Raw genomic sequence first — 18,650 nt, 5'->3', positions numbered from 1 at the left:
TTTTTTAGTAGTAAAATTGATAAGTGCAGATACTTATCATGGCAACTTGAAAAGCTAACTTCACAAGGAGAATCCAAAAATATGGGTAGCTGTGTTATTCATACCATTCAACGGTCCAGATTTGGCCAGGACAGTCCTCTTAATCCTCAGTTGTCCCCCTTTTTCAGTGACTTTTAAAATGTCCCTGTTTTTCTCTCCTCTTTCCACTTTCCTCCCTTCTCCTTGGCTGACTTGCTCCAAAATGACTTTAAAGACCAAGGGTAGTTTGCAATCAGTTAATTCTGCATGGGATAAGAGGATAGGCGAGACATGACAGTATCTTGTCCTTCCCTGTAGATTCAGTCAAAAGCAAATCATTTCTTTTCTAGCTTGTATAGTCTTCTGTTTTATCAGCTTTTGCCATCTTGACCACACTCTGATATTGTGTGGCCACTTGTGTCTCGGTTTTCATCTCTGAATTGTTGGAGGATATCATTATCCCATTTCAACCAACCTGTTCTCACTGTTTTATCTCCACTAAGAGCAGGTCTGTGGTGAAGCTTGGACCATAAAAGACCAAGCTGCCCCCCAAATACTTTGCATTGCTCATGGAATAGCTTATAGCAATAATCGATTGTTGTGGAAATCCCTCTCTTGTGACCTACACTGTGAGGATTGCAGCTATGCTCAGTGAGAGAATAGGGAAAGCTGAGAAGGGCTAGAAGGTGTTGTCATTGTCCTTGCCTGTCAGGAGCCCTTTCAAAAGTATAATTATAGCATGAGGATTCCACTTCAACTGCCATGGTAGCATTCTGTTGAATCTTGTGATCTGCAGATGAAGAAAGTGCCTTTCCAATTCTCAATGAGAGAGCACTCATTGAACCCCAACACCCCATGACTCCACAAGATGTAGCCATGGCAGCTAAAAATGGAATAGGGATGTAATTCTTAACCAGTTCTTGATGAAAACAACAATAAATGTTCTTCCTTCTGTGAGAAAGTCTTTAAATATAGTGCAGTCTTTAATGACTATTCATAATTTGGGACTTATTTTGCACAGTGGTATCACAAAAGTTGGCATCACCTGTCACCCTGCCCCATTAACCTCCTCCCATACCACACCATACAGAATGCTTACTAATGTTAACACTAGAACACTGCAAAATATTGCTGTTTAGAAAAATGAGTTTGATGCAAGCATTTAATTCAATCCATGGTGAATATGTTGGTCACATAAAAACCCATGTTGGATGTTTCTGTTTTTCTGTTATTTTGCCATTGGTGTGTATTGTTCGTCTTATTTAGCTGTTTCTTTAAAAGGAGCTTCTTTAAGGAAGCACAGGGTACAAGTGTAATTTAAAAATAAGTTCAGTTCTACAGAGAGGACAAATGATGTGCAAATTTCTTTGCAGTAGGTTGATACTGAAGAAGAAATCCACGGTTTGTTTTTGCTGTTTCAAAATGGCTAGTCTCTTCTGTGGTGTAAAAGGATGCATTCAACAAATCTTCTTCTGTGCTTGTAGTTCTCCTGTGTATACACATCCCATCTTTTGGATTCACTGTTACAGTGCATATGATGTTTGAACAGCAAAGCTGAACTATGTCAAGTAATGATGTAGAAGCAGTGCAGTCTGTTGGAAATTTCTCCACCATCACCTCTAGTGAAAAGAAAAGAAATCTAAACTCCAAAGGCAAAGCTAAGACAAGCAATATTATCTAATGCATTTTGAATCTGTTTCTTTATAACCTGGAGCTGTGAAGCAGCTGCTGTCAGAGCCTTAGAATAATAGTGATGGCTCAAGTTGCATTCCTTTATGGCTAAAAGGGATTCATAGGAATGTCAAAGGTGTTAGTAAGCAGACATATAATATTAGTGTCTGGGGCTGTATCACAACCTGCTTCTTCTAGTTTTTGTGTCAATGCTGATGATTGTACAAAAAGGTTAAGAGGTGTAACATATTCCATAGAAGTAGATGATAGTGGGTGGAATTGTGCCCTGCACATTTTCTCATAAGCGCTAATATATACCAGAGACAAAAGCAGTTTTTTTTTAAAAAAAAAAAAGTCTGCTACAAAAATTGAATGACACACAGATATGACATCTTAAGATCTAATGAGTAAAGGCATATGAATTATTTTTACTATTATGAATTCATGGCTGTTGGGGTTTTACAATAGCATTACCAGAAATTATAGTAGAAGACCTACTTTTTATGACATGGTATAAGGGGGTACTGGATGGCACCTAGGCAAAATTCTGCTTCCTAATCTATAAGGCTATAAGCTTCTCCATACCTCTTCTCTCCCTCCCCTAAAAGCATGGATCCTGCATAAGAGCACTGTGGAACATTATGCTCCACTAGCTTTACACAGGATCTTGGTCACCATTTATTTTGTAAATCTCTGTATTATAGATTTTTTCAATGCAATATACACTCATTTTATGATCTTGAATCATTTCACCCCTGGGAGAACAGCACTTGTAGCCGCTCTGAAGGAGTAATCTCTGCCTTTCCAAATGAGCTGTTGCTTTTTAGACAGAGGAGGCAAATAATGTCTATAACATTTACTGTTCTAATTAGGATTGTGCACCCAAGAGAAGATTCAGTTTGGATCCTGTTCTGGCAGCTCAGAAAGTGGGTTGCTTCATCTTGATCTGCCATGGGTATGGCCTGCTTCAGTTTAGATCAGATGGCTCATTTCACATCTGAAAATCTGATGTTCCATGAGTCCTTATTGACTATATTGGAGATATCAACAAATGGCTATACTTCTTTTACTGTTTATCAGAAGTCGGTGATTTTCAGTCATGGTAGTTCCTTCTGGGTAGATGACACCTTTTCAGTTAGTTTTGTATGTTGGACATTTAAAAGGGGAGCACCTAAATATTATGTGGAATTCTTTATGAAATTTGTTGACATGTGCATCTTCTGAGGAGAGAACGCCAGGCAAATTTAAAATGGGATTATGAAAGGGATTTTGTGAAAGGAAAATCTTTAAATTGGGGAGGAATGTTAAAAGGGGTTAATTTATGGTTTGGAGATGGCCAATCTGCATGCGTTATAGATGTGCCTTTGGTAACTTGCAGTTGTTTGGTAACTTGCAGTATTTTGCACTGGGTTTATGCAAGAAAACAGACTTTATATCTTCCTGTGGTCCTTTAAAATACATATATAAGAGAGAGAATGACAGAGTGTGGTGTAGTGGTTTAAATGTTGTAGTACAACTCTGGAGACCTGGATTCAAATCCCCACTTGGCCACAAAAGCCCTCTGGGTGACCTTGGGCAAATCACACACTCTCCGCCTCAGAGGATGGCAATGGCAAATCTATCTCTAAACAAATCTAGCCAAGAAAATCCCATGATAGATTTGTTTTAGGATTGCCATGGGAAAGACATGAAGACATACAACAACAAATGTATACGATGTCACAGAAACTAAATTAAATAACCTCCATACTTTCAGATCACAGGGTTACTTAGCCTGGTGATAAATAAGTAGTTAATATGTGATTGCGACAAGTAGTTTGGGCGCGTGTGTGTGTGTGTGTGTGTGTGTGTGTGTGTGTGTGTGTGTGAAAGGTTTGAGACATTATGTTTAATTGCCAACTACAAATAACTATGGCTGGAGGCAATAATGAGCACCTTGTTAAATTTACTCTCTGATTGAATGCTACAGAGGTATAAAAGCCCTATACTCCAGTCCTTTGCATCCCACTTTCCCAGCTGTTATCCCATGGAGAACATCCAAGGGAATGCCATGATTTTAAAGAAAGAGGCAGTCAGGGGTCTACCTTCAGTCTTCTGGAAACTCCGAGCTGTTTGATTCAGGAGCCCTTGTTTTGCCTCCAAAGGGTGAATAATCATTCCAAATCCACCCAATTTGGCTAAGCATTTGGGATTCATCCAAACCAAATCTGCACCCTCACTTTTAACCATTAGCACTGATTTAAGTTAAGTTAGGCCAAGTTACATTAGATCCAGAAAATGCTGTGCTCAGTGAAGGACAGGAGAGACCCTCTTATGGCTGCAGGAGTTTACCACATACTGTGCAGCTGCAGACAAGTCTACGTAAGGACCACCAAATGCAGCATTGAAACATGAATCAAGGAACATGAGAGGCACTGCAGACTGGGTCAGCCAGAAAAATCAGCAGTAGCAGAACACATTATAAACCATCCTGGGCATAAAATGCTGTTTGAAAACACTGAAATCCTGGACCATGCCAACAACTATCAGGTCAGAATGCACAGGGAAGCCATTGAAATCCACAAACACCTGGACAACTTCCACAGGAAAGAAGAAACCCATAAAGTAAACAAAGTTTGGCTACCAGTCTTGAAAAAATGCCAAAATCAAGACCCAGGAAATGCAGATGAAAACCACCCAGGGTGAAGGGCTTTCTCAGTAGAAAGTGGACCATTAATTAAATAGACACCCTGAGGCCTTGCCATTCAACAACAGAACAATACACAAGTTCACAATGGACAATACACAGATTAACATGTAAATAACTTCCTCTCAGCCAACTGTACATATACCCCACTCTCTTCCATGCCAGCATTCTCTGAAGATGCCAACCACAGCTGCTGGCAAAACATCAGGAATAAACTCTTCTAGAACACAGCCTCATAGCCTGAAAAACCCACAAAAAAACTATTAGATCCATTGTCTGAGTAATTCTTAAAACAGCATGTTGGTTAGCTTATCTACATACTGCAAATGGAGAATGCAGGACTAATGCTAGAGGTGTTTGTTGGGGTGTGAGTATAATAGCAAAAAATGACAGCAGAGGTTTGAGGAAATTAACAAAACTTTACTTAACAGAAGTCTCAAAAAATTGAAGCAAAACAATATGAATGGCATAGTACAAAGTCCTGATAGCAGCATGCATACATTACCATGAGAGCAGGATTCAATGAATGCTCCCAAGACCCAGTAGATCCACAAGGCAATTATACCTTTCTAATTAGTTAATGCAATCACCTGGTCTACTTAGCTCATTACCATGGTCTACACCTGTCTGCTCACTAGATTCTCATCCAGTCACAACTTAGTACCTGGACAGTGTTTCCATCATATGTCTTTGTGATACGTTTGGTATTTGACTCATTGCCATTGTAGTTCACAGCTTATCCTCTTGGTTATTATGGTGCCTTAAACTCTAACACAGGAATGGACAACACTCCAACCATTTATACCTCTCATATATGCACAGACACAGCAGTAGCAACAGCAGTAGTACCAAAAAAGGTACATTTTAACTTATAAACAAGGTGCATGCTGCTCATGTGGCTTGTTTTACAAAGAGGTTAAAGGAGGATTTTCTGCTACTATGACACACCATCACTACTACTACTAACTATCCGACTACTATTTGTTATTGTTATTAATATCATTGTCTTTCTCCTAAAACTCAAGGTAGCTTAGAATGGCAAATTTGATGGTACAGTGAGACACTGTGTGTCCACCATTGAGTGCAAGGGAAGGCAATGCCTTGGACACTTTCACACTTGCATACTTTCATCATGTTTTCAGTTATTCCACTATTAGGAAAACAGGGTCAAGGCAAGCTATGTTTCTATTGAGAAATTGTGAATTTATTAAGCAGGTTCCTGTGAATCATGGTATTAATTAATGATCTGGGAAGGGGATATTGCAGTACAAACTGATTATGTAGTTGGCAACCTGGATTTCTACTATTTCTTTTTCTGTGCTTTAAAAAAAACAACACAACTCGTATTGCTAGATGCTGGCAGCACTCTCAGGCATACCAAGCACTTGCATGCTTTTCCCTCCACTCCTATTGTTTTTGACAGTTTCTTTCAGAAATAGGTCAAAACCATAGTCATTTAGTAGCTTATATTTCTTCACCCACCCAATGACCTTGCACCTCTATTCTACATAATTTGCTTTCTGATTATTAGGGTACAGTGCCACACTCCCCATTTTTATATGGCTATTTTTATTTTGTTTTGTTATGTTTTATTGTTTTAATGATACTCTTGCTCAGTAATCCCAAAATAATGTGCCAGCTATGAAGAGTGAATTAGCTCAGTAGTGACACTTGTGATTTACCCCCTAACTGCCTACAATGGATGAGGCTGCTTGCTGGTTTTCTGTATGAGTCACTGCTCTAACATTGCATCCTTCTGATTAGTATATCCTGGTGATAAGTAATTAATATGTGATTGGGATAAGTACTTCATATATTATTAGAATACATATTTAATACATTATTTTGACAAGTAGTTAATATATGATTCACATGCTCTTCCTCCTCCTTTTTACAGATATTATTTTTTGCATGTCTTAAAAAATAAGACATCAGCAGTGAATCCAGACTAAATAGGTAAGGTCCCATTGAAATCAATGGGACATACGCATGACCAAATTTGCACATTGATTTCAGTAAGTTTTGAGTACCACCAGCTTAGCCAAGAAGAGTTCAGTTCACAGCTTTTGAATGTCCATGCTTTATGCCCTGTCCTTTCCTTTGTTATGAAGAACATGAATAAGTCCAAATGACCTCAGGGAGAGCCTTTTCACTTAGGGAAGGCATCATTGCATTCATATTTTCCCATAGATGTCTCTGGCTGTCCACTGTGGATAAAGAATAATGGACTGGACAGTTGTTGTTGTTAACTGCCTTTAAGTCAATCTTGGCTCATGGCGACCCTGTGGATGAGACATCTCCAAGACCCCCTGACCTCCACTGCTCTGTTTTCATTCCTGCAACCTCCTTAATAGAGTCCATCCATCTGGCATGTGGCCTTCCTCTCTTCCTACTTCCTTCCACCTTTCCCAGCATTATTGTCTTTTCCAATGAGTCCTTCCTTTTCATGTATCCGAAGCATGACAGCCTCAGTTTGGTCATCTTGGCTTTCAGGGACGTTTCTGGCTTGATCTGCTCTGGGTCCCATTTATTTGTCCATGGGATCCTGAGCACTCTTCTCCAGCACCACATATCAAACGAATGGACTTTCTCCCTATCATCTTTCTTAACTGCCCAGCTCTCACATCCATACCGAACAGACCCACATGGATTTGTGTATGTTACCATGACAATTTATAACACTGGCAAGTAGCAATATAGATGAAAACATCACTGTGTATAATAATAATAATAATAAGAAGAAGTTTTATTTATAAACCACTTTTCCGCAGTGATCAAAGAGGTGTACAGGTAAAAATTGCAATGACAGAGTAGATAATACAGAATAAAAATTGCAATACATAAATAAAATATCCTCTAACTGTGAGGGATAGTCCCGGTTAATCCTCTCTTGTCCCACTTTTTCAGATGTTTTTAAAATGTCCAAGTTTATCTCTCCTCCCTTTGTCCTCAGCTTTTTTCAATTGGTGCAAACTGAGTTCAAAATGCAAACATAATTTGGATTCAATTAATTCAGGAAGGGAGAGAGGAGTGGAAGGGGCAGAAACTTGCCCTTCCCACCAGTCTCAAGCAAAGGCAACTTGCTGCAATGTTGTCTAGTTTGTGTGGTTTTCCTCATTGGTCTAAAACAAACTGGAGAAATAATCCAGTGTGAGACAGCTTTAACCGACCTGGTTCAGTGCTAGGGAATTCTGGGAACTGTAGTTTTGTGAGGCATTTAACCACCTCTGCCAGAGAGCTCTGGTGCCACAACAAACTACAGTTCCCAGGATTCCCCAGCACTGAGCCAGGACATTTAAAGCGGTCTCAAACTAGATTGTTTCTGCAGTGTGTTTTGGACCATTAATAGCTTTTGCCATCTTGACTACACACTGATATTGCTTGATCATATGTCTGTCCTGGTTTTTATCTGTGAAATGTTGGAGGGTAAGTATATTAGATAAGAACAGTTCACAGACAAAAACAGGAATATAGCTGTTAATGGAATAGGGCCTAGGATGGAATTGGAAGTGAAAGGCTTGTGTGGAGTAAAACGTACAGCAAAAGGGTAATTTGTTTTCTAGTCTCATATCTCACTGGTATGTTGTGGTTATCTTTGTAAATATGAACACTATCAGAACTAGGCCCTGTTCCATCTTTTTCCCAAGGTGCCATTATTACAGCTGTTGATAATATTAATAAGCTGAACCAAGACAACTTGTAGAAAGGGGCCAGAGCTCAATAGAAGAACATAAAATTAGCAGGCAGATGGGCTCAATAAAGTTTTTCTAACATCAACAGTTTGGACTACCATTCAATACCAAGTGATGGGAGAGGTCCTTATTTCTTTGGAAGTCTTATCAGCCAGACTAGGGGACATTATTGGTGCCTGGGCTTATTGCCATTTTACTTGTCAACCAATGTAATATCAAAAATTTTAAAAGGTTGGATTTTGTTTGGTCCCATGCTTTATCAGATAAATTGAAGCAGTCTCAGGCATCTTGTAATTTGTACTCTTCTAAACTGGTGCCAGAATAGCTGCAAAAGACCAAGCATAAAGTAGACTGGGGTCCAGACACATTCACCTAATCACCCAAGACTTTGCCTGCAGCTGTATCTTATGGTGCAGTCCCAGCTTGTGCATTAAATGAGCAGGGACAATTGATTTGTATAATATGATTTTGCTGGATTTTGTTTTGTTTTGTTTTATTTATATATGCTTTGATTACCGTAAATCATTAAACACAGATTGTGGCATTACTAGGTTGTGAGAAACATTATTTGAACTGTGCATACATAGAATAAGTGACTGGACAAATCTGAAATCCCTATTGCTTGTGTTCCTATTGATGCTTATGGTGAAGGAGATCATTCTGCACAGCTTGATCAGTCTGTTCAGAGGTTGACATGGGGAGTAGCTAATTGATCCAAAAGCCTGCTCCCTGCTCTTACAACTAAAATACACTAGTGCCCTTGAGAAATTCACCCAGCAGGAAGAATGGAAAATGACTCTCTGTGTGTATGGAAAGACAAGCTTTTACAGTCAATATACTTTTAATGTTCAATATGTGTATTTTTCTAACTTTGGACCCCTGATCAAAACTATAATTTCCATTATGCCAGATGCTTTTCACTACTACCACTTTACTATTTTTAAAAAACACCAAAGAGAGAGCACACATAAACACACAAATCCAGAGTTGAGCAATACCTTTGCACCACAGAAGTGTCCAATTCTTCAGGTTCTCCAAGACTCAAGATACATGGTATTCAGTGAGTTGGGCAGAAGAATGAAAGAAAGGGAGAAGTTGTCATTGTGATGTCTGCAGTTGCAATAATTGGGCTTTCTGTCAGTCACAGATAAGATCTAAGGGATATACAGATTTTGTATGACAGTTTAGAACCTAGTTGTATGAACCGGGTTCTCTGTTTCAGTGATGGTGGTAGGCAATATGGCCATAAATTTAGATTCAGAAAGGCAAAGACATAAATTGCGTATACTGTAACATGAATGCTAGTAAATAGCACAAAATATTAGCAAGAAATAGTAGGAAGAAAGTGCAAAGGCAAGTTTACAGTTGAACATTAAGAAAAGAAAAATAACATAATCAAGAAAGCCACAGCTTTCGGTCTGAACAGGGCAGTTGTTGATAGGGGGACTTTGAGGTCCCTCATATATAGCTTCACCATAAATCAAAATCAACTTAATGGCAGTTAACAACAACAACAACAACAACATTAGCATTATTTACCTGCACGTGGGTCCCACTGTGTTTGATTCTTGGGGCAAACTTCCTAGTAAATGCGTTTAGGATTGCAGTCTAAAAGTGACATCCCCTCTGTATTTACACTGAAGTAAGGCCCACTGGAGTTACTGCCAGGTAACTGTATATACATATGATTGTAATCTAAATACATGATAAGGTTGTTCTTGAGTATTTATATGACATGGATGGATAGGATAAGGACTGGCCCTCTCCTTCCCAATAAGAAAACCTCTTTTACAAAATGGGTGACACTGGTTAGCTGTTTCAGAGGGGGGAAAGCAGAGGCAAAGTGGGGATTTAAATTGTCATTATCCCATGAAAATCATGCCATTGTGATGAAGATTTTCACACACATCACAATTAAAGAAGACTTATCCTAGAAATAGCCAGGTAACAACAAAGCATTCACATGATTGATTTGTTGCTGGTTATTGCCTGGTTATTGCCTAGATAGGTCCTCTTTAATTGTAACGTCGTGTGAAAATCTTCAGCACAGTCATGTGATTTTCATGGGATAATGACAGTTTAAACCCCCAATTTTCTCAGATTATCAACCTACATTATATGGGGACACTCTAGCGCTTTTCTGCACCATGGAGCTCCTGAATTTTAGTGGCACATATAGTGAATGTGGCAGGACAGTACAATACCCAGTTGGTTGTAGAATAGCCAGTGTCACCTCCCAAGCCAAAGAGGTTACACACCATTGCAAAGTGTTCACAGAATATTCTCTTGGCTATTCATATCATTTGGCTCATGGACATGCTAATTAGATTATTTAGCTAATAGGCCAAGCACTGAAATAAAATAAAATAAAATAAAAGCATTAAAATACTGCTTTATAAGTGGTCTTAGGACACAGTTCATTTAGCAGGTCTCCAAATGGCCACTTAAAATATTATTTTTGGTGCATACACCAGTGCACTCTCAGGCTCTTATCTTTCTTTAGATATGTGGAAGAATTATGCTTTACGATAACCTTGGATGTCTGTTGATATTCATGGAACAACCATCATGCTATAAAGAATTTTATTTGAGACAGTAACTATGATTTATAGCCCTTTCCCTTTATGCTGTTAGTGTCTTTAAGCAAGGATTTGCATAAAAAGACACAGGGTGAAAGCAGAAAGAAGTAATCAGGGAGTGCGGTAATTAACTGTATGGCCCTAATTTAACTTTGAGTGTAAGTGCAAAATAAAGGAAGAGACACCCGTGTTTTAGTATTAATCTAGTGCTACTTTACATTCAGTTTCCAAGGAGGGCTGGCGCTGCCATTTGGCAAAATGAGTCAATGGTATCAGACAGCAAATCTTTGAGCAATGGTCAATCCTTCCCCCTTTTGGAGGACTAACTTGTACGTGATTGAGTTGTATATGTTATGCTTCCTTGCCAAGCCTCCTAAATGAGCATGATTCTGAGAAATGGTAGAGAAAGTTATGCCATCACTTGCCAGGATTTAAGTAAACTTCATCTACCAATCCAGTTAGCTTCTGTACATGGACATGGATTTCTGATGGGTTCCAACTTCTTGTTTGCTTTTAGCAGCAAACTGTCATAGACCAGTCCTGTTCTTCAGGTTTTAAAATTTACCTTGAATCTGTGCAATTGAAAATGGTCTTCTGAGGGAAAAGGAACATGTAATCTAATGACTTGATGCGGTTTCATTTTTACAGGCATGATTAGAGTAATCCTGACCCTGCAGCTTGCATGCTCTCTAGTGATGTCCCGTTTACCATAGTCCATCAGACTCTTTGCACTGTGACATTTCTGTTCAGCTTACAGTAACTCTTCTGTATTTAAGCTTGATTCAGTAGCCTTTCACAACAGTAATGCAACAGTATAAAATAATCTTAATTAACTTGCAGTAAATTCCTATAAAGTAAAATTTTAAACTAAAATGGACATTCTTAGAGCCATTATGAAACATTTAATTAAAAATGTAGCTAGGAGAGAACATCATTTGAATTGGGTAAGGGAGGCTTAAAAATGTGCTCCCTGCTGTAGTACCAATTCTGTTCCCGCACCCCACCCCTTGTTTCTAAAATTACATATTGCCCAAAGTCATTTGTTTCTTTGGAGGAAATCACTTTTGGATAGTATAAATTTCAGGTATGTATGTGGGTGCACTTTAGATTTGAACCTTGGCAGGAGTCAAATGGTTAAAGCCTCCTAGTTCAGTGTTGCTCAAAGCGGTGGTCCATAGACTGGTGCCAGTCTACAGGCCATCTGTGCCAAGCACCACGGAATGTCCCAGAAAGAAGGAAACAATTTATTATTGCTCACCCCCTGGAAAGGAGGGAGATTGCCAGGAATCTGTAGCTCCTGATAGTGGAGCTCTCTCTGAGCTCGAGATGGGGACTGGGGCAATAGGGGATGCTATTCCCAGCAGGAGTTGGCAGAGGCTCAAGCCAATGCATCCCTACCCTTTGCTGAGTGCAAGAGAGAGAAGTGCCAATCCCAGCACCTATTAAGTAATAGGTGCCAACCTAATTAGGCACTAGTTAGACACCTGTGGCCTTGAAGGAGCTGCCATAAACATCTAGGCAGTTCTCTCTCAGCCTTAGTACTGACGATTGTCTGAACTAGTTGACTGGTAGTATTCTATTGTGTACTTCTTCCCTAGCTACATTTCAAACTACTCTGTTTACTCCTGGCTGGTTCATGTACCTTCTATAATGACTTTAGAATGACCTCCTACTCCCTGTAATGACTTCTGGATTGGCTGACAAACAACCTGATGCTTTTCCCTTCATCATGCTCAGATAATTCATGACTGACCTGGACTGGACTGACTACCCAACAGTTCTTAAATACCAGCCAACTGCTTCTTTGGCAATTACTGATTTCTGTTCAGGACACAATTTAGAGACAAGGGATAAATCTGGTACCAGTGCCTGTTCCATTGGAATGGAAGTGCTGGTCCCCTACATCAGATAGCTGCCATAGCCAATATTCTGGGTCGCAATACATTTTGGTTCTCCTATATTAACTAAAGAATGGAAAAAGAGCAGAAACAATCAGCATACACTGTGTCATATAGCTCCAAGCGTTTCTGTAGTTCTGATAAAATCCCTGGAGCAGGTACTGAATGTTTATTGGTTGTTACCAGACCCCTTCATCCTAAACAGAAATGCTTATTTTACTCTCTTAATTTACTCTCTCCTGTGGAGTGAGAAATTTCATTACTTCTCAGGATGACCACCTATATACTTCCAATGGGGAAAAAAACATAGATGTGCAGAAAAAATGCATGTGCTAATATATATATATATATATATATATATATATATATATATATATGGAGAGGGGGGGATAGAGTTTTGGGAATACTTACTATAATTTCAACTTGAAAATGTAATGTATCTGTAAGAGAAGACTCCATAGCTGACTGATGTGCTAAGCACTGACCGATGATTTCAAGGCCCCTGACATTCTTCCTTCTTATAGTAATACATTTGTAGTGGACTTTCAGATAGAGGGTGTCTTCAAATAGAGCATTGTACTGTACTTTGTAAAGGATAATACTCTCCTAGCTCTATATCTGACGAACTTCTGAGGAAGTCAGAAGAAGTCTTGATATGTCTGTTGGCATTGGCATTTCTGAGAGGCGTTTCACTCAAATCTACATTGACATGGAGAGGGACACACTTATGGGGGGAAGTACTTGAAACATTGATGTCAACCTCTCTCTTTTCACCATCATTTCATGGTTGTGCCTCACCCCTTCCCACCCTCCGACTTACAAGGGTAGGGAGAGATGGTTAGATAAACAGAGACATGTGAGGACAACCCCTTTTTCTTGTTTGAACACTCCTACTTCCATTTTTTCCTTTCCAACCTTGACATGTTTTAGGTATTGTGAGGAGAGGCTTTCCTCTATACTACTGCGGGGAATGTAAAGTGGTATGAGGGGAATATTGACAAGAATGGGTGGAAATTTCTTCTGGTTTTGTCTTTTGATTTAAAAATATCACCAATATCTGAAATTTCTTCACAAATGGAATAAAAAGAATTGGAAGCAATTTTAAAATGAATGTGGGTCGATCATTCATACATCCAGACCCATGGCTTTGCATTCTTACCTCATAGAAGTCTAGTTTTGAATCCATGTGTTTTGTTGTTATTTGCCATCAAGTCACTTTCAATTTATGGCAATGCTATGAATGAATGAGAGATCTCTTTGAGTACTGGTTATCAACAATCCTACCCAAGTCTCGTAAACTTAAACTTCCTCAGTTGAGTCAATCTGTCATGCCTTGCTTCCAGAACATGGACATAGACTCTGACAGAAATTGAAGCTGGGCTGAGCGAGAGCATGAGGTTTCAGAGCCACACATCTCAGAGACAGAGTGCAGTACTAGTTCTGGCAGAGTCCTACACATTCAGATATAGAAGACCATTTGCCGCTACCTAATTCGGCCATGTGGAGACAACAAAGGGAACTCTGTTTGGGACTGCACTGTCCAGCTTTCACAAGAATACATAGAAACGAGAAATGTGCTTGTGTATTTAACCATATTCATGGCGCTGAACCAAAATTGGAGAGAGCAAATGTTTCCTCTTTCAGGTTGCTGATTTCTCCAAGAAAGTAAATGTTATTTTTGATAATGCATTGGGCCTGAATAAATGCTGGCATTTCTGCTGTCCTCATTTCTGAATTCAGGTAGCTACCTCTCTACCCCTTCTCTTTACTGTTTCCAAGGTGGGCTTCATCTTTATTAGTCAAAACTGCACCAACCTCTCCATGATGAGAACAGCTGTACCTATAGTGGTCGCCTGATTAAGATGAGTGAGACTTATATTTAGTCTTGATAAGAAATGACCAACATTTACAAACTTATTTATAAATGAAGAAGGAATTAGAGGATTTTTTAAAAAACAAATCAAAAGTGGCAACAACAAAAAATACATTTGTCACTCATCTCTAGCTGGGATCTGCACAGAAGATAGAAAAAGTGGCTTTGGCCCAAGAGCAGTACTGTATGTTGCCATCCTTTTGGGACCTTATCACACCAGACTCATAAGACATCTAGGAAATGCAAACATACCAAGTTGGGGAAAGTTATTATTGCAAAGCTCTTCCAAATCACTGTTTGGTGCTGTTTCTGTGCCAGCCTCTCTCACCCACATGCCAGGCTCCAGAGCCCTGATTTCATGCCCTATGCCCTTCCCAGCATGACTTTTGGTCTGTATATATTTTTGTTTATTTTTAGTGCAATTATGCCATCAAGGCAATCCATTAAGTAAAATAAATTTAATAAAAATAAATAGAAAAAAGAAAAGAAATGGGGGGGGGGACAACTTGCCCACTTGCACCACATGACTGCCTGCATATCAGAACTCCTTTGGGAGGAACTTGTTATACTTGAGTCAACTGTTCAAAAGCAGTGAGACTGGAAGCCATTGAGGGGCTTTGCCCTTCAATGAGAGGGAGGGATCCAGCAAAGGAGGGACTACAGACCAGCTACTGGACAGGTACCGTGTCATATGATAAGATATGGCAACAGATGCTACTCTCCTTTTCTAATTCCACTTTTCAAGCCTTGTGTGATAAAATCCTAAAACTCATGACATAGATTATAACAAGGTCAGCTTTTAAATGAGAGATTCTTTGCCTTATATTTTCTCTAACCCAATGTTTCTATTCAACATGTCCATCTCAAGACAAGAGCCAGAGCAGTTTCCTACAGACTTTGATGCATCATCCTGTCAAAAGGAATGATGCAAATACCCAGTGCAGAGCTGCATACTGTTCTCTCATCCAGCACTTGAATGTCTTAGTAAAAGAAGCAGCTGAGCAGTGGCAAAGCTTTTCCTTCCTGAACCAAAATGAATGGTACAAGTATAAGACAGTAATAATAATACTATAGGGAGGGGGCTTACAAGCAAATGAATCCCAATGAAGACCAGAATGAATGATCCATGTTGGGGGCAGGAGCAGACAAAGTGAAATGAGGCAGAAGACGACACAGACCTAGAAAGACAAAGAAATATGACACTGATATGCCTGTATGGCTGTTCAGTTCTTATCCTAAACAGCAGCATAAAAGAAGACTTCAGGGCCACGTACACTTCTTGCTCTCCTTAGTTCACAGTTTGAAAGATAAATTCTCTTTAGGACTACAAATCTCAGAATCCCCAGTCAGTTTGGTCAGTGACCATATCTGTAGTCCAAAAAATAGCTCTAATTTGGTTACACATTCAGGTTGCTAATAACTTAGGAATGTGCAGTTCTCCCCTACTTGTGAAATATCTTTTTGTTTCCTTCGGAATTCGTGAAGGAAGAAAGGTCAGAAGAGAATGCTTCAAAAAATTCATCTGTTTGGGGGGAGGGGGGTTCTATAGTAGAAAATGATGTTCTATACAAAAGGAGGGGCACTGTCTCCTATGTGAAAACGTTAAGTATTGATCAAACAAAATTTTCACAGAACTGTCCTGAAATGTGAAAATAGGACAGCTGCTGACCATTTTTCCAACAACTCATTTCAGGGTTTTCAAACATTCTTTCTGCTCAAGCATGAGAAAATGTAAAAATACGTGTTACAGTCCAATTAAGTAAGTTTCAGTTTAGAATTTAATAATTTTCTCCTGGACCACTCTTTAGATGGTAGTGACTATTGTTTACCTACTTCACCGTGTAGTTAGGTCAACCATTCTGCTCCTACTGAGTGGAGACCTGGATGTCTGACTCCATATCCTATCTAGATAATGCCATTGGACCATTCTGTGCATGATATAGGAAATAATCAAGCACTTATTGATTCCACTGATTTCAATAAGAGTGTTATGCAGTTGTTGTAGTCCAATTTTATGCACAACTATCTATTTCAGTTTAGGCTTTGGATCCTAGAGCCCCTTCTGTGATGCGTTTCCCCCAGTTCCAACCTCATTTTCTGCTCCCTTTTTTTCTTTTCAAGATCAATAAGAATTTATATTGGTATTCATTTTATCATAAATTCTTTTCATGTCAAGAAACCTTTATGCCTATCATGTCTAAATTCTGCAGTTCTAAAGAGGTGGTTTTGCTATCTAAAGTGTTGCACATTTCTTCGATATATTTATATGCATGTTTTATTCTTAGAAAGTTGTATCTGTCTCTTCTTTTGAGGACTCTTTTCAACTTACCTCCTCAGTATAAATATGGTGATGGAACCTGATGAGTTTTGGATCCAGTGAAATAAAAGCAGTAAAAATGTGGCATCTGTTTAGGCAGCATAAGGTTGGATGGTCTGTGTGTCTGCTGTAAGTTGTCTTGAAAGAGATTGCTTTTGAGTCCTATTTTGGGAGAGAGGTGGGGCATAAATCAAATCAAATCAACAAATAAATAACTTAAATGGAGAGGGCTGGTAGGATCTCTAGAGAGAAATGTTCTCATGGGTAACCCTCTCAGTCATAAAACTTATGGGTGACCCTGGGCAGGCCACATGTGTTCAGCCTCAGAGGAAGACAGTGGCAACCTCTCCCCTTCTGAATAAATTTGCCATGAAAATGCTATGCTGGGTTCACATTAGGGTCACCATAAGTTGGAAATGACTTGAAGGCACACAACAACAATAAACAAAATATTGGTATCCCCCTGAAGACCCTCTTTCCCATATACACTGTTTTGTTTTGTTTCCAAACAGAATTTGTACTTTTGGGAGACGTGTGGAAGTTTGACACCAAAAGTGAACAAAGCACTCAGCAAACCCATGCCTTAAAGGATGTTTCCTGCCTTCATACTGTAATTGCCATGCTCTAGATGCTATATTTCAGAGAAAGGAACTGGGGGGGGGGACATCTCTGAGTATCCTTTGCCTTAAAAACTCCTATGAAATTTATGGGGTCACCATAAATCAACAGGCAACTTGAAGGCATGCATGTGCATACACAGGCAGGATTATGGAGATTGGAAAGCTGGAAAAAATTCAAAATCATCCTCACCCCTCTGTGTGCATGTATGAGCTAATGGAGGGATAGTGATGTGGAAAATAAAGAAGTGACTACATAATAGAATAAAATAAAATAAAAAGTGAAAAAAATGTATTCTCTTCCAGATATATCCCCACATAAATATTCTGGGTCCCTGCATTCGAAAAAGATTGATATTTTGACATTCACACTATTGCTATTGTTGCTTAAATAAAATTTGTAGTAGTGTTACTTACCTTAGAAATATGCCTTTCTTGTGTTTCCTTCTGCAAAGCCATTGATTAAATCATCACTCTACCCTATTCACCAGAGTTGTATCTGTGGTTAATTTGTGGATTTGTGGATTTAACATGCATGCATTCAGTTCACAATTCTCCTCACCTTCTTCCAGCATTGAATGCCATATTTTATTATTTTATTATTTTATTTGTTTTATTAGTTTCATTTTTATCCTGCCTTTTCCACCAATGAACTCATGGTGATGGACATGGTTTCCCACACTTTATGCTTGCAACCACTTGTGAGGTAGGCAAGGCTGTGAGATAAATAAGATCAGCCAGGAATTTCATATCTTAGTGAAGACTAGAACTCAGACCTTCCCAATCTTCATGCAACATGCTATTCCTAGAACCCAGATCTTCCCATTTTTTTCCTGGAGAGTTGTTACACACTTAATAATAATGCACAAGAATAATGGAACAATGAACCAAAATTAAAAACAACCTATTCAGCATTGGTTGGAAATCTTAGAATAATAGAATCATAGAGTTGGAAGAGACCACAAGGGGCATCCAGTCCAACCCCCTGCCATGCAGGAACTGAAAATCAAAGCATCCCTGACAGATGGCCATCCAGCCTCTGTTTAAAACCCTCCAAAGAAGGAGACTCCACCACACTCCGAAGGACTGTGTTTCACTGTCAAACAGCTATCACTGCCAGGAAGATCCTCCTAATGTTGAGGTGGAATCTCTTTTCCTGTAACTTGCATCAGTCATAACTCATGTTCAACTTGTGGTCTACTAGGACTCCTAGATCCCTTTCATGCATAATCTCATTCAGCCAGGTGTCCCCCATCCTATAACTATACATTTCATTTTCTTGTTTTAAGTGTAGTACTT

At 39.1% G+C, this 18,650-nt stretch overlaps 1 protein-coding gene and 1 long non-coding RNA gene across 4 annotated transcripts in view; one reads left to right on the top strand and one right to left on the bottom strand.

Moving 5' to 3' along the window:
- Positions 1-18,650, top strand: part of LINGO2 (leucine rich repeat and Ig domain containing 2) — a 774,940-nt gene that overhangs the window by 425,586 nt on the left and 330,704 nt on the right. The gene's annotated exons all lie outside the window — the stretch shown is intronic.
- LOC121921642 lies at positions 7-16,890 on the bottom strand. The gene is made up of 5 exons (XR_006101994.1): positions 16,747-16,890; positions 15,505-15,595; positions 13,704-13,778; positions 9,066-9,221; positions 7-1,637 (listed from the first exon to the last, which is right to left on the bottom strand). It is a non-coding gene; the product is annotated as an uncharacterized LOC121921642 (long non-coding RNA).

This window comes from Sceloporus undulatus, chromosome 2 (genome assembly GCF_019175285.1).
Source record: "Sceloporus undulatus isolate JIND9_A2432 ecotype Alabama chromosome 2, SceUnd_v1.1, whole genome shotgun sequence".
Taxonomy (NCBI): Eukaryota; Metazoa; Chordata; class Lepidosauria; order Squamata; family Phrynosomatidae; genus Sceloporus; species Sceloporus undulatus.
Note: the sequence above shows the minus strand (reverse complement) of the source record. Positions and strands in the feature narration are given on the sequence as shown.